Raw genomic sequence first — 5,617 nt, forward strand, 5'->3', positions numbered from 1 at the left:
TTAGGGAAACGACACCCTTCATAATCGACCCAAATAATATAAAGTACCTCGGTGTGACTTTCACCAAGCAAGTAAAAGATGTGTACAATAAGAACTTAAAGACACTGAGGAAAGAAATTGAAGAAGACCTCAGAAGATGGAAAGATCTCCCATGCTCATGGATTGGCAGGATTAATATGGTAAAAATGGCCATTTTACCAAAAGCAATCTACAGATTCAATGCAATCCCCATCAAAATACCAATCCAATTCTTCAAAGAGTTAGACAGAACAATTTGCAAATTCATCTGGAATAACAAAAAACCCAGGATAGCTAAAGCTATCCTCAACAATAAAAGGACTTCAGGGGGAATCACTATCCCTGAACTCAAGCAGTATTACAGAGCAATAGTGATAAAAACTGCATGGTATTGGTACAGAGACAGACAGATAGACCAATGGAATAGAATTGAAGACCCAGAAATGAACCCACACACCTATGGTCACTTGATTTTTGACAAAGGAGCCAAAACCATCCAATGGAAAAAAGATAGTATTTTCAGCAAATGGTGCTGGTTCAACTGGAGGGCAACATGTAGAAGAATGCAGATCGATCCATCCTTATCACCCTGTACAAAGCTTAAGTCCAAGTGGATCAAGGACCTCCACATCAAACCAGACACGCTCAAACTAATAGAAGAAAAACTAGGGAAGCATCTGGAACACATGGGCACTGGAAAAAATTTCCTGAACAAAACACCAATGGCTTATGCTCTAAGATCAAGAATCGACAAATGGGATCTCATAAAACTGCAAAGCTTCTGTAAGGCAAAGGACACTGTGGTTAGGACAAAACGGCAACCAACAGATTGGGAAAAGATCTTTACCAATCCTACAACAGATAGAGGCCTTATTTCCAAAATATACAAAGAACTCAAGAAGTTAGACCGCAGGGAAACAAATAACCCTATTAAAAAATGGGGTTCAGAGCTAAACAAAGAATTCACAGCTGAGGAATGCCGAATGGCTGAGAAACACCTAAAGAAATGTTCAACATCTTTAGTCATAAGGGAAATGCAAATCAAAACAACCCTGAGATTTCACCTCACACCAGTGCGATTGGCTAAGATCAAAAACTCAGGTGACAGCAGATGCTGGCGAGGATGTGGAGAAAGAGGAACACTCCTCCATTGTTGGTGGGATTGCAGACTGGTAAAACCATTCTGGAAATCAGTCTGGAGGTTCCTCAGAAAATTGGACATTGAACTGCCTGATGATCCAGCTATACCTCTCTTGGGCATATACCCAAAAGATGCCTCAACATATAAAAGAGACACGTGCTCCACTATGTTCATCGCAGCCTTATTTATAATAGCCAGAAGCTGGAAAGAACCCAGATGCCCTTCAACAGAGGAATGGATACAGAAAATGTGGTACATCTACACAATGGAATATTACTCAGCTATCAAAAACAACGACTTTATGAAATTCGTAGGCAAATGGTTGGAACTGGAAAATATCATCCTGAGTGAGCTAACCCAATCACAGAAAGACATACATGGTATGCACTCATTGATAAGTGGCTATTAGCCAAAATGCTTGAATTACCCTAGATCCCTAGAACAAACGAAACTCAAGACGGATGATCAAAATGTGAATGCTTCACTCCTTCTTTAAATGAGGAAAAAGAATACCCTTGGCAGGGAAGGGAGAGGCAAAGATTAAAACAGAGACTGAAGGAACACCCATTCAGAGCCTGCCCCACATGTGGCCCATACATATACAGCCACCCAATTAGACAAGATGGATGAAGCAAAGAAGTGCAGACCGACAGGAGCCGGATGTAGATCGCTCCTGAGAGACACAGCCAGAATACAGCAAATATAGAGGCGAATGCCAGCAGCAAACCACTGAACTGAGAATAGGTCCCCTATTGAAGGAATCAGAGAAAGAACTGGAAGAGCTTGAAGGGGCTCGAGACCCCAAAAGTACAACAATGCCAAGCAACCAGAGCTTCCAGGGACTAAGCCACTACCTAAATACTATACATGGACTGACCCTGGACTCTGACCCCATAGGTAGCAATGAATAGCCTAGTAAGAGCACCAGTGGAAGGGGAAGCCCTGGGTCCTGCTAAGACTGAACCCACAGTGAACTAGTCTATGGGGGGAGGGCGGCAATGGGGGGAGGGTTGGGAGGGGAACACCCATAAGGAAGGGGAGGGGGGAGGGGGATGTTTGCCCGGAAACCGGGAAAGGGAATAACACTCGAAATGTATATAAGAAATACTCAAGTTAATAAAAAAAAAAAAAAGAAATACTCAAGTTAATAAAAAAATAAAAAAAATAAAAAAAAAAAAAACAAACAACCCCATAACTCCTAACGAAATAGAAGCAGTCATTAAAGGTCTCCCAACCAAAAAGAGCCCAGGTCCAGACGGGTTTAGTGCAGAATTCTATCAGACCTTCATAGAAGACTTCATACCAATATTATCCAAACTATTCCACAAAATTGAAACAGATGGAGCACTACCTAATTCCTTCTATGAAGCCACAATTACTCTTATACCTAAACCACACAAAGACACAACAAAGAAAGAGAACTTCAGACCAGTTTCCCTTATGAATATCGACGCAAAAATATTCAATAAAATTCTGGCAAACCGAATCCAAGAGCACATCAAAACAATCATCCACCATGATCAAGTAGGCTTCATCCCAGGTATGCAGGGATGGTTTAATATACGGAAAACCATCAACGTGACCCTTCATATAAACAAACTGAAAGAAAAAAACCACATGATCATTTCATTAGATGCTGAGAAAGCATTTGACAAAATTCAACACCCCTTCATGATAAAAGTCCTGGAAAGAATTGGAATTCAAGGCCCATACCTAAACATAGTAAAAGCCATATACAGCAAACCAGTTGCTAACATTAAACTAAATGGAGAGAAACTTGAAGCAATCCCACTAAAATCAGAGACTAGACAAGGCTGCCCACTCTCTCCCTACTTATTCAATATAGTTCTTGAAGTTCTAGCCAGAGCAATCGGACAACAAAAGGAGGTCAAGGGGATACAGATCGGAAAAGAGGAAGTCAAAATATCACTATTTGCAGATGATATGATAGTATATATAAGTGATCCCAAAAGTTCCACCAGAGAACTACTAAAGCTGATAAACAAGTTCAGCAAAGTGGCTGGGTATAAAATTAACTCAAATAAATCAGTAGCCTTCCTCTACACAAAAGAGAAACAAGCCGAGAAAGAAATTAGGGAAACGACACCCTCCATAATAGACCCAAATAATATAAATACCTCGGTGTGACTTTAACCAAGCAAGTAAAAGATCTGTACAATAAGAACTTCAAGATTCTGAAGAAAGAAATTGTAGAAGACCTCAGAAGATGGAAAGATCTCCCATGCTCATGTATTGGCAGGATTAATATAGTAAAAATGGCCATTCTACCAAAAGCAATCTACAGATTCAATGCAATCCCCATCAAAGTACCAATCCAATTCTTCAAAGAGTTAGACAGAACAATTTGCAAATTCATCTGGAATATCAAAAAACCCAGGATAGCTAAAGCTATCCTCAGCAATAAAAGGATTTCAGGGGGAATCACTATCCCTGAACTCAAGCAGTTTTACAGAGAAATAGTGATAGAAACTGCATTGTATTGGTACAGAGACAGACAGATAGACCAATGGAACAGAATTGAAGACCCAGAAATGAACCGACCCACCTATGGGCACTTGAGCATATACAGTACCTCAAAGCCATGCCTTACAGTGATGAACTTCCTATAACAAGAGTACACCTACTCCAAAGATGCCACAGTTCCTAAGAGTGACTCTTCCCATGGGCTGTGCATATGTAAAGCACCAAACTTGAGTGTTAAAAAAAAAAAAAAAAGCAAAAAAAAAAAACAAAAAAAAACGAAGCCTTCTTTCCATTTCCCTTTTGTTAATACATTTGGCCTCTTCTTTACTCTGAGACCCTGGTCACCTTTTCTGCTTAGTGCAATGCAAACAGGTTTCTCTGACAAAACACTTTTGGTCAGTGCTTCCAGGACATCAGTCTAAAATCAAACAAGAACACCAAAAAGGTAGATGTTAGGTAGAGTGTCCCAGAATCCAGTGCTGTCATTTCCCCCACCCACCATTCCAACTTATTTAGAGCCATTTTAAGTCCTGAGACAGCACACTGCCTTCTTCTGTATCAGTGTAAATGCTCCAGCAATACCATAGTCTAACCAGGAGTCACTGGGTACAACACAGGTTCTTGCTATTGGAAGACAGGTGTAGGTCATAGCTTGTCAGGTATTAAATATCAGTTAAGTAGTTTCAGAGGGAAAGCCCAGAAAAAAACTCTTCGCAGAAGCCAGGGAGTGGAATGCTTCAGCTACCAAGTGGGATGTGACTCCATCATTGACTCTCACCCTGAGGTCTCAGAGACCTCAGAAGCATGAACGGTAATGAAAGCCAGGGCCTGAGTCTTTAGCTGCTCTGTGCTGTGGAGGTCAGCCAGGATGAGAGTGTGTGCAGCACTCCTCACAGAGATTTTCCTACAGAGGACATCCTTACCTATGGCCTTTAATTATTCCAGGCCATACTTGTTAGCAGCTGCAGAAGTCCAGGGACAATGGAGAGGCTGTAGACATGTGGAGCCTTCCTGGTATAAATGAAACCCATCATCTCCTTGAATACTTGGGGATCCAGGTCATAGATTTCAACTTGTTTCTTTAGGCTCTCCTGCCATGTTCAAACGTGGCTCTGAAAACTGGAGAATGAGCGGCTAGGATGAACTTGTGAGCTCTGAATTCCTGGCCAGAATCTAGCAGGCAGCAGGCTGTGAAGAGGGAATTATCCCACAGCTCACCTAGGTCATCTGACAATGTGCACCTTGGAACCTTGATCACAGGTCTTGTGTTCTGTCCAGAAATGCTGAAGGAGCCTTGGACCACACTCACATTGCAGAGGGGGTAAGTCTGTCATCTGGAAATATCAAATGACTGTGAGAAGGGAGAAAATATCAAAGGATGAACTTTTTGTAACCATAGGATTGGTGTGGCAGTAAACAATAGACACCTGATCTCCTAGCATTATTGCTCCCCCACCCTTTCGCAGTTAAGATATCAAACTGTGTGTCTGCTCAAACTGGGCTCTTTTCAGAGCTGAGCAACATCAGGTAAAGTGACAGGTAACCTTTGCCCTCTTAATCAACCCCATTTGGGTGTACATTAAAACACCATGCCCCCAACGGCCTTTGATGAGAACACTGGACTTGTAATGTATTCTACCATTCCCTCAAGGAAAAACGAGAAGTTGCTAATCATCCACCTGTTGCAGAATTTCTGGTTGCTGCTACTCGGTGTGTAGTACCTGTTCTTGGCATCCAGGTTCCCTGACATTTCTGCCTAAGGTACTTTGGATCTAAAATTGGAACCTGAAAATAAGAGCTAGAAATTGTTTACTCTTCAACCTATAGGATACAATTAGTGATTTTTTTATATTTAAGTTTTAATTGCTCCTAAATTGTCTCTTCTATGATATTGAAAACATGTCTCGCTAAACTGTTCTGTCTAGACTTCAACATTATTTTAAAGAAAACAATCCAGGCTGTTAAATCATGTTG

General features: G+C 41.2%; 1 pseudogene; it reads right to left on the minus strand.

Moving 5' to 3' along the window:
* Nucleotides 1-4,316: 4,316 nt before the first annotated feature.
* On the minus strand, nucleotides 4,317-5,393 carry Tdpoz1-ps21 (TD and POZ domain containing 1, pseudogene 21; annotated as a pseudogene).
* Nucleotides 5,394-5,617: the final 224 nt, after the last annotated feature.

This window comes from Rattus norvegicus, chromosome 2, assembly GCF_021556685.1.
Source record: "Rattus norvegicus strain SHRSP/BbbUtx chromosome 2, alternate assembly SHRSP_T2T, whole genome shotgun sequence".
Lineage (NCBI taxonomy): Eukaryota > Metazoa > Chordata > Mammalia > Rodentia > Muridae > Rattus > Rattus norvegicus.